Consider the following 12,492-nt stretch of genomic DNA (forward strand, 5'->3'; position numbering starts at 1 on the left):
CACTCACTTAAACTATCTAGTGTAGTTTTGAAGCCCGTTCTGATAAAATTCTACCTGAAAATTGTGAAACATTCAAAATTTGTGTGGATATGACCACCAACAAGTGTCGATGTATGTCTGCCTGAGATTGTAGTATAAAATAAAATATTATATATTTTTAATTAATTTTTTTATCGGTATTTTTATACACTGAAAACATGAATAGTTGAGCTAGGTTTGATATTGACATATATTTTCCTTGTACATTGTAATTTCAAAAATATATTTGAAATTAAAAAAACTGTTTCCCGAAATTTAAGTACTTAAATCGTTCATATTAGCGAATTTTATATGCCAAAAATGTAGATTAACACTCACTTAAACTATCTAGTGTAGTTTTGAAGACCGTTCTGATATTGTTCTACATGAAAATTATGAAACAATCAAAATTTGTGTGGAAATCACCATCAACAAGTGTCGATGTATGTCTGCCTGAGATTGTAGTATAAAATAAAATATTATATATTTTTAATTAATTTTTTTATCGGTATTTTGTACACTGAAAACATGAATAGTTGAGCTAGGTTTGATATTGACATATATTTTCCTTGTACATTGTAATTTCAAAAATATTTTTGAAATTAAAAAAACTGTTTCCCGAAATTTAAGTACTTAAATCGTTCATATTAGCGAATTTTATGTGCCAAAAATGTAGATTAACACTCACTTAAACTATCTAGAGTAGTTTTAAAGCCCGTTCTGATAAAATTCTACCTGAAAATTGTGAAACATTCAAAATTTGTGTGGATATGACCACCAACAAGTGTCGATGTATGTCTGCCTGAGATTGTAGTATAAAATAAAATATTATATATTTTTCCCGAAATTTAAGTACTCAAATCGTTCATATTAGCGAATTTTATGTGCCAAAAATGTAGATTAACACTCACTTAAACTATCTAGTGTAGTTTTGAAGACCGTTCTGATATTGTTCTACATGAAAATTATGAAACAATCAAAATTTGTGTGGAAATCACCATCAACAAGTGTCGATGTATGTCTGCCTAAGATTGTAGTATAAAAAAAATATTATATATTTTTAATTAATTTTTTTATCGGTATTTTGTACACTGAAAACATGAATAGTTGAGTTAGGTTTGATATTTACATATATTTTTCTTGTACATTGTAATTTCAAAAATATTTTTGAAATTAAAAAAACTGTTTCCCGAAATTGAAGTACTTAAGTCGTTCATATTAGCGAATTTTATGTGCCAAAAATGTAGATTAACACTCACTTAAACTATCTAGAGTAGTTTTGAAGCCCGTTCTGATAAAATTCTACCTGAAAATTGTGAAACATTCAAAATTTGTGTGGATATGACCACCAACAAGTGTCGATGTATGTCTGCCTGAGATTGTAGTATAAAATAAAATATTATATATTTTTAATTAATTTTTTTATCGGTATTTTGTACACTGAAAACATGAATAGTTGAGCTAGGTTTGATATTGACATATATTTTCCTCGTACATTGTAATTTCAAAAATATTTTTGAAATTAAAAAAACTGTTTCCCGAAATTTAAGTACTTAAATCGTTCATATTATCGAATTTTATGTGCCAAAAATGTAGATTAACACTCACTTAAACTATCTAGAGTAGTTTAGAAGCCCGTTCTGATAAAATTCTACCTGAAAATTGTGAAACATTCAAAATTTGTGTGGATATGACCACCAACAAGTGTCGATGTATGTCTGCCTGAGATTGTAGTATAAAATAAAATATTATATATTTTTAATTAATTTTTTTATCGGTATTTTGTACACTGAAAACATGAATAGTTGAGTTAGGTTTGATGTTTACATATATTTTTCTTGTACATTGCAATTTCAAAAATATTTTTGAAATTAAAAAAACTGTTTCCCGAAATTTAAGTACTTAAGTCGTTCATATTAGCGAAATTTATGTGCCAAAAATGTTGATTAACACTCACTTAAACTATCTAGAGTAGTTTTGAAGCCCGTTCTGATAAAATTCTACCTGAAAATTGTGAAAAATTCAAAATTTGTGTGGATATGACCACCAACAAGTGTCGATGTATGTCTGCCTGAGATTGTAGTATAAAATAAAATATTATATATTTTTAATTAATTTTTTTATCGGTATTTTGTACACTGAAAACATGAATAGTTGAGCTAGGTTTGATATTGAGATATATTTTCCTTGTACATTGTAATTTCAAAAATATTTTTGAAATTAAAAAAACTGTTTCCCGAAATTTAAGTACTTAAGTCGTTTATATTAGCGAATTTTATGTGCCAAAAATGTTGATTAACACTCACTTAAACTATCTAGAGTAGTTTTGAAGCCCGTTCTGATAAAATTCTACCTGAAAATTGTGAAACATTCAAAATTTGTGTGGATATGACCACCAACAAGTGTCGATGTATGTCTGCCTGAGATTGTAGTATAAAATAAAATATTATATATTTTTCCCGAAATTTAAGTACTCAAATCGTTCATATTAGCGAATTTTATGTGCCAAAAATGTAGATTAACACTCACTTAAACTATCTAGTGTAGTTTTGAAGACCGTTCTGATATTGTTCTACATGAAAATTATGAAACAATCAAAATTTGTGTGGAAATCACCATCAACAAGTGTCGATGTATGTCTGCCTAAGATTGTAGTATAAAAAAAATATTATATATTTTTAATTAATTTTTTTATCGGTATTTTGTACACTGAAAACATGAATAGTTGAGTTAGGTTTGATATTTACATATATTTTTCTTGTACATTGTAATTTCAAAAATATTTTTGAAATTAAAAAAACTGTTTCCCGAAATTTAAGTACTTAAGTCGTTCATATTAGCGAATTTTATGTGCCAAAAATGTAGATTAACACTCACTTAAACTATCTAGAGTAGTTTTGAAGCCCGTTCTGATAAAATTCTACCTGAAAATTGTGAAACATTCAAAATTTGTGTGGATATGACCACCAACAAGTGTCGATGTATGTCTGCCTGAGATTGTAGTATAAAATAAAATATTATATATTTTTAATTAATTTTTTTATCGGTATTTTGTACACTGAAAACATGAATAGTTGAGCTAGGTTTGATATTGACATATATTTTCCTCGTACATTGTAATTTCAAAAATATTTTTGAAATTAAAAAAACTGTTTCCCGAAATTTAAGTACTTAAATCGTTCATATTATCGAATTTTATGTGCCAAAAATGTAGATTAACACTCACTTAAACTATCTAGAGTAGTTTAGAAGCCCGTTCTGATAAAATTCTACCTGAAAATTGTGAAACATTCAAAATTTGTGTGGATATGACCACCAACAAGTGTCGATGTATGTCTGCCTGAGATTGTAGTATAAAATAAAATATTATATATTTTTAATTAATTTTTTTATCGGTATTTTGTACACTGAAAACATGAATAGTTGAGTTAGGTTTGATGTTTACATATATTTTTCTTGTACATTGCAATTTCAAAAATATTTTTGAAATTAAAAAAACTGTTTCCCGAAATTTAAGTACTTAAGTCGTTCATATTAGCGAAATTTATGTGCCAAAAATGTTGATTAACACTCACTTAAACTATCTAGAGTAGTTTTGAAGCCCGTTCTGATAAAATTCTACCTGAAAATTGTGAAAAATTCAAAATTTGTGTGGATATGACCACCAACAAGTGTCGATGTATGTCTGCCTGAGATTGTAGTATAAAATAAAATATTATATATTTTTAATTAATTTTTTTATCGGTATTTTGTACACTGAAAACATGAATAGTTGAGCTAGGTTTGATATTGAGATATATTTTCCTTGTACATTGTAATTTCAAAAATATTTTTGAAATTAAAAAAACTGTTTCCCGAAATTTAAGTACTTAAGTCGTTCATATTAGCGAATTTTATGTGCCAAAAATGTTGATTAACACTCACTTAAACTATCTAGAGTAGTTTTGAAGCCCGTTCTGATAAAATTCTACCTGAAAATTGTGAAACATTCAAAATTTGTGTGGATATGACCACCAACAAGTGTCGATGTATAACTGCCTGAGATTGTAGTATAAAATAAAATATTATATATTTTTAATTCATTTTTTTATCGGTATTTTGTACACTGAAAACATGAATAGTAGAGCTAGGTTTGATATTGACATATATTTTCCTCGTACATTGTAATTTCAAAAATATTTTTGAAATTAAAAAAACTGTTTCCCGAAATTTAAGTACTTAAATCGTTCATATTATCGAATTTTATGTGCCAAAAATGTAGATTAACACTCACTTAAACTATCTAGAGTAGTTTAGAAGCCCGTTCTGATAAAATTCTACCTGAAAATTGTGAAACATTCAAAATTTGTGTGGATATGACCACCAACAAGTGTCGATGTATGTCTGCCTGAGATTGTAGTATAAAATAAAATATTATATATTTTTAATTAATTTTTTTATCGGTATTTTGTACACTGAAAACATGAATAGTTGAGTTAGGTTTGATGTTTACATATATTTTTCTTGTACATTGCAATTTCAAAAATATTTTTGAAATTAAAAAAACTGTTTCCCGAAATTTAAGTACTTAAGTCGTTCATATTAGCGAAATTTATGTGCCAAAAATGTTGATTAACACTCACTTAAACTATCTAGAGTAGTTTTGAAGCCCGTTCTGATAAAATTCTACCTGAAAATTGTGAAACATTCAAAATTTGTGTGGATATGACCACCAACAAGTGTCGATGTATGTCTGCCTGAGATTGTAGTATAAAATAAAATATTATATATTTTTAATTAATTTTTTTATCGGTATTTTGTACACTGAAAACATGAATAGTAGAGCTAGGTTTGATATTGACATATATTTTCCTCGTACATTGTAATTTCAAAAATATTTTTGAAATTAAAAAAACTGTTTCCCGAAATTTAAGTACTTAAATCGTTCATATTATCGAATTTTATGTGCCAAAAATGTAGATTAACACTCACTTAAACTATCTAGAGTAGTTTAGAAGCCCGTTCTGATAAAATTCTACCTGAAAATTGTGAAACATTCAAAATTTGTGTGGATATGACCACCAACAAGTGTCGATGTATGTCTGCCTGAGATTGTAGTATAAAATAAAATATTATATATTTTTAATTAATTTTTTTATCGGTATTTTGTACACTGAAAACATGAATAGTTGAGTTAGGTTTGATGTTTACATATATATTGCTTGTACATTGCAATTTCAAAAATATTTTTGAAATTAAAAAAACTGTTTCCCGAAATTTAAGTACTTAAGTCGTTCATATTAGCGAAATTTATGTGCCAAAAATGTTGATTAACACTCACTTAAACTATCTAGAGTAGTTTTGAAGCCCGTTCTGATAAAATTCTACCTGAAAATTGTGAAACATTCAAAATTTGTGTGGATATGACCACCAACAAGTGTCGATGTATAACTGCCTGAGATTGTAGTATAAAATAAAATATTATATATTTTTAATTCATTTTTTTATCGGTATTTTGTACACTGAAAACATGAATAGTTTAGCTAGGTTTGATATTGACATATATTTTCCTTGTACATTGTAATTTCAAAAATATTTTTGAAATTAAAAAAACTGTTTCCCGAAATTTAAGTACTCAAATCGTTCATATTAGCGAATTTTATGTGCCAAAAATGTAGATTAACACTCACTTAAACTATCTAGAGTAGTTTTAAAGCCCGTTCTGATAAAATTCTACCTGAAAATTGTGAAACATTCAAAATTTGTGTGGATATGACCACCAACAAGTGTCGATGTATGTCTGCCTGAGATTGTAGTATAAAATAAAATATTATATATTTTTAATTAATTTTTTTATCGGTATTTTGTACACTGAAAACATGAATAGTTGAGTTAGGTTTGATGTTTACATATATTTTCCTTGTACATTGTAATTTCAAAAATATTTTTGAAATTAAAAAAACTGTTTCCCGAAATTTAAGTACTTAGATCGTTCGTATTAGCGAATTTTATGTGCCAAAAATGTAGATTAACACTCACTTAAACTATCTAGAGTAGTTTTAAAGCCCGTTCTGATAAAATTCTACCTGAAAATTGTGAAACATTCAAAATTTGTGTGGATATGACCACCAACAAGTGTCGATGTATGTCTGCCTGAGATTGTAGTATAAAATAAAATATAATATATTTTTAATTAATTTTTTTATCGGTATTTTGTACACTGAAAACATGAATAGTTTAGCTAGGTTTGATATTGACATATATTTTCCTTGTACATTGTAATTTCAAAAATATTTTTGAAATTAAAAAAACTGTTTCCCGAAATTTAAGTACTCAAATCGTTCATATTAGCGAATTTTATGTGCCAAAAATGTAGATTAACACTCACTTAAACTATCTAGAGTAGTTTTGAAGACCGTTCTGATATTGTTCTACATGAAAATTATGAAACAATCAAAATTTGTGTGGAAATCACCATCAACAAGTGTCGATGTATGTCTGCCTAAGATTGTAGTATAAAAAAAATATTATATATTTTTAATTAATTTTTTTATCGGTATTTTGTACACTGAAAACATGAATAGTTGAGTTAGGTTTGATATTTACATATATTTTTCTTGTACATTGTAATTTCAAAAATATTTTTGAAATTAAAAAAACTGTTTCCCGAAATTTAAGTACTTAAGTCGTTCATATTAGCGAATTTTATGTGCCAAAAATGTAGATTAACACTCACTTAAACTATCTAGAGTAGTTTTGAAGCCCGTTCTGATAAAATTCTACCTGAAAATTGTGAAACATTCAAAATTTGTGTGGATATGACCACCAACAAGTGTCGATGTATGTCTGCCTGAGATTGTAGTATAAAATAAAATATTATATATTTTTAATTAATTTTTTTATCGGTATTTTGTACACTGAAAACATGAATAGTTGAGTTAGGTTTGATGTTTACATATATTTTTCTTGTACATTGCAATTTCAAAAATATTTTTGAAATTAAAAAAACTGTTTCCCGAAATTTAAGTACTTAAGTCGTTCATATTAGCGAAATTTATGTGCCAAAAATGTTGATTAACACTCACTTAAACTATCTAGAGTAGTTTTGAAGCCCGTTCTGATAAAATTCTACCTGAAAATTGTGAAACATTCAAAATTTGTGTGGATATGACCACCAACAAGTGTCGATGTATGTCTGCCTGAGATTGTAGTATAAAATAAAATATTATATATTTTTAATTAATTTTTTTATCGGTATTTTGTACACTGAAAACATGAATAGTAGAGCTAGGTTTGATATTGACATATATTTTCCTCGTACATTGTAATTTCAAAAATATTTTTGAAATTAAAAAAACTGTTTCCCGAAATTTAAGTACTTAAATCGTTCATATTATCGAATTTTATGTGCCAAAAATGTAGATTAACACTCACTTAAACTATCTAGAGTAGTTTAGAAGCCCGTTCTGATAAAATTCTACCTGAAAATTGTGAAACATTCAAAATTTGTGTGGATATGACCACCAACAAGTGTCGATGTATGTCTGCCTGAGATTGTAGTATAAAATAAAATATTATATATTTTTAATTAATTTTTTTATCGGTATTTTGTACACTGAAAACATGAATAGTTGAGTTAGGTTTGATGTTTACATATATATTGCTTGTACATTGCAATTTCAAAAATATTTTTGAAATTAAAAAAACTGTTTCCCGAAATTTAAGTACTTAAGTCGTTCATATTAGCGAAATTTATGTGCCAAAAATGTTGATTAACACTCACTTAAACTATCTAGAGTAGTTTTGAAGCCCGTTCTGATAAAATTCTACCTGAAAATTGTGAAACATTCAAAATTTGTGTGGATATGACCACCAACAAGTGTCGATGTATGTCTGCCTGAGATTGTAGTATAAAATAAAATATAATATATTTTTAATTAATTTTTTTATCGGTATTTTGTACACTGAAAACATGAATAGTTTAGCTAGGTTTGATATTGACATATATTTTCCTTGTACATTGTAATTTCAAAAATATTTTTGAAATTAAAAAAACTGTTTCCCGAAATTTAAGTACTCAAATCGTTCATATTAGCGAATTTTATGTGCCAAAAATGTAGATTAACACTCACTTAAACTATCTAGAGTAGTTTTGAAGACCGTTCTGATATTGTTCTACATGAAAATTATGAAACAATCAAAATTTGTGTGGAAATCACCATCAACAAGTGTCGATGTATGTCTGCCTAAGATTGTAGTATAAAAAAAATATTATATATTTTTAATTAATTTTTTTATCGGTATTTTGTACACTGAAAACATGAATAGTTGAGTTAGGTTTGATATTTACATATATTTTTCTTGTACATTGTAATTTCAAAAATATTTTTGAAATTAAAAAAACTGTTTCCCGAAATTTAAGTACTTAAGTCGTTCATATTAGCGAATTTTATGTGCCAAAAATGTAGATTAACACTCACTTAAACTATCTAGAGTAGTTTTGAAGCCCGTTCTGATAAAATTCTACCTGAAAATTGTGAAACATTCAAAATTTGTGTGGATATGACCACCAACAAGTGTCGATGTATGTCTGCCTGAGATTGTAGTATAAAATAAAATATTATATATTTTTAATTAATTTTTTTATCGGTATTTTGTACACTGAAAACATGAATAGTTGAGTTAGGTTTGATGTTTACATATATTTTTCTTGTACATTGCAATTTCAAAAATATTTTTGAAATTAAAAAAACTGTTTCCCGAAATTTAAGTACTTAAGTCGTTCATATTAGCGAAATTTATGTGCCAAAAATGTTGATTAACACTCACTTAAACTATCTAGAGTAGTTTTGAAGCCCGTTCTGATAAAATTCTACCTGAAAATTGTGAAACATTCAAAATTTGTGTGGATATGACCACCAACAAGTGTCGATGTATGTCTGCCTGAGATTGTAGTATAAAATAAAATATTATATATTTTTAATTAATTTTTTTATCGGTATTTTGTACACTGAAAACATGAATAGTAGAGCTAGGTTTGATATTGACATATATTTTCCTCGTACATTGTAATTTCAAAAATATTTTTGAAATTAAAAAAACTGTTTCCCGAAATTTAAGTACTTAAATCGTTCATATTATCGAATTTTATGTGCCAAAAATGTAGATTAACACTCACTTAAACTATCTAGAGTAGTTTAGAAGCCCGTTCTGATAAAATTCTACCTGAAAATTGTGAAACATTCAAAATTTGTGTGGATATGACCACCAACAAGTGTCGATGTATGTCTGCCTGAGATTGTAGTATAAAATAAAATATTATATATTTTTAATTAATTTTTTTATCGGTATTTTGTACACTGAAAACATGAATAGTTGAGTTAGGTTTGATGTTTACATATATATTGCTTGTACATTGCAATTTCAAAAATATTTTTGAAATTAAAAAAACTGTTTCCCGAAATTTAAGTACTTAAGTCGTTCATATTAGCGAAATTTATGTGCCAAAAATGTTGATTAACACTCACTTAAACTATCTAGAGTAGTTTTGAAGCCCGTTCTGATAAAATTCTACCTGAAAATTGTGAAACATTCAAAATTTGTGTGGATATGACCACCAACAAGTGTCGATGTATAACTGCCTGAGATTGTAGTATAAAATAAAATATTATATATTTTTAATTCATTTTTTTATCGGTATTTTGTACACTGAAAACATGAATAGTTTAGCTAGGTTTGATATTGACATATATTTTCCTTGTACATTGTAATTTCAAAAATATTTTTGAAATTAAAAAAACTGTTTCCCGAAATTTAAGTACTCAAATCGTTCATATTAGCGAATTTTATGTGCCAAAAATGTAGATTAACACTCACTTAAACTATCTAGAGTAGTTTTAAAGCCCGTTCTGATAAAATTCTACCTGAAAATTGTGAAACATTCAAAATTTGTGTGGATATGACCACCAACAAGTGTCGATGTATGTCTGCCTGAGATTGTAGTATAAAATAAAATATTATATATTTTTAATTAATTTTTTTATCGGTATTTTGTACACTGAAAACATGAATAGTTGAGTTAGGTTTGATGTTTACATATATTTTCCTTGTACATTGTAATTTCAAAAATATTTTTGAAATTAAAAAAACTGTTTCCCGAAATTTAAGTACTTAGATCGTTCGTATTAGCGAATTTTATGTGCCAAAAATGTAGATTAACACTCACTTAAACTATCTAGAGTAGTTTTAAAGCCCGTTCTGATAAAATTCTACCTGAAAATTGTGAAACATTCAAAATTTGTGTGGATATGACCACCAACAAGTGTCGATGTATGTCTGCCTGAGATTGTAGTATAAAATAAAATATAATATATTTTTAATTAATTTTTTTATCGGTATTTTGTACACTGAAAACATGAATAGTTTAGCTAGGTTTGATATTGACATATATTTTCCTTGTACATTGTAATTTCAAAAATATTTTTGAAATTAAAAAAACTGTTTCCCGAAATTTAAGTACTCAAATCGTTCATATTAGCGAATTTTATGTGCCAAAAATGTAGATTAACACTCACTTAAACTATCTAGAGTAGTTTTGAAGACCGTTCTGATATTGTTCTACATGAAAATTATGAAACAATCAAAATTTGTGTGGAAATCACCATCAACAAGTGTCGATGTATGTCTGCCTAAGATTGTAGTATAAAAAAAATATTATATATTTTTAATTAATTTTTTTATCGGTATTTTGTACACTGAAAACATGAATAGTTGAGTTAGGTTTGATATTTACATATATTTTTCTTGTACATTGTAATTTCAAAAATATTTTTGAAATTAAAAAAACTGTTTCCCGAAATTTAAGTACTTAAGTCGTTCATATTAGCGAATTTTATGTGCCAAAAATGTAGATTAACACTCACTTAAACTATCTAGAGTAGTTTTGAAGCCCGTTCTGATAAAATTCTACCTGAAAATTGTGAAACATTCAAAATTTGTGTGGATATGACCACCAACAAGTGTCGATGTATGTCTGCCTGAGATTGTAGTATAAAATAAAATATTATATATTTTTAATTAATTTTTTTATCGGTATTTTGTACACTGAAAACATGAATAGTTGAGCTAGGTTTGATATTGACATATATTTTCCTCGTACATTGTAATTTCAAAAATATTTTTGAAATTAAAAAAAATGTTTCCCGAAATTTATGTACTTAAATCGTTCATATTAGCGAATTTTATGTGCCAAAAATGTAGATTAACACTCACTTAAACTATCTAGAGTAGTTTTGAAGACCGTTCTGTTAAAATTCTACCTGAAAATTTTGAAACATTCAAAATTTGTGTGGATATGATCACCAACAAGTGTCGATGTATGTCTGCCTGAGATTGTAGTATAAAATAAAATATTATATATTTTTAATTAATTTTTTTATCGGTTGTTTTGTACACTGAAAACATGAATAGTTGAGCTAGGTTTGATATTGACATATATTTTCCTTGTACATTGTAATTTCAAAAATATATTTGAAATTAAAAAAACTGTTTCCCGAAATTTAAGTACTTAAATCGTTCATATTAGCGAATTTTATGTGCCAAAAATGTAGATTAACACTCACTTAAACTATCTAGTGTAGTTTTGAAGACCGTTCTGATAAAATTCTACCTGAAAATTGTGAAAAATTCAAAATTTGTGTGGATATGACCACCAACAAGTGTCGATGTATGTCTGCCTGAGATTGTAGTATAAAATAAAATATTATATATTTTTAATTAATTTTTTTATCGGTATTTTGTACACTGAAAACATGAATAGTTGAGCTAGGTTTGATATTGACATATATTTTCCTTGTACATTGTAATTTCAAAAATATTTTTGAAATTAAAAAAACTGTTTCCCGAAATTTAAGTACTTAAGTCGTTCATATTAGCGAATTTTATGTGCCAAAAATGTAGATTAACACTCACTTAAACTATCTAGAGTAGTTTTGAAGCCCGTTCTGATAAAATTCTACCTGAAAATTTTGAAACATTCAAAATTTGTGTGGATATGACCACCAACAAGTGTCGATGTATGTCTGCCTGAGATTGTAGTATAAAATAAAATATTATATATTTTTAATTAATTTTTTTATCGGTATTTTGTACACTGAAAACATGAATAGTTGAGCTAGGTTTGATATTGACATATATTTTCCTCGTACATTGTAATTTCAAAAATATTTTTGAAATTAAAAAAACTGTTTCCCGAAATTTAAGTACTTAAATCGTTCATATTATCGAATTTTATGTGCCAAAAATGTAGATTAACACTCACTTAAACTATCTAGAGTAGTTTAGAAGCCCGTTCTGATAAAATTCTACCTGAAAATTGTGAAACATTCAAAATTTGTGTGGATATGACCACCAACAAGTGTCGATGTATGTCTGCCTGAGATTGTAGTATAAAATAAAATATTATATATTTTTAATTAATTTTTTTATCGGTATTTT

Source organism: Diuraphis noxia, unplaced genomic scaffold (assembly GCF_037042655.1).
Source record: "Diuraphis noxia isolate RWA-SAM2 unplaced genomic scaffold, SU_Dnox_SAM2 contig0002, whole genome shotgun sequence".
Lineage (NCBI taxonomy): Eukaryota > Metazoa > Arthropoda > Insecta > Hemiptera > Aphididae > Diuraphis > Diuraphis noxia.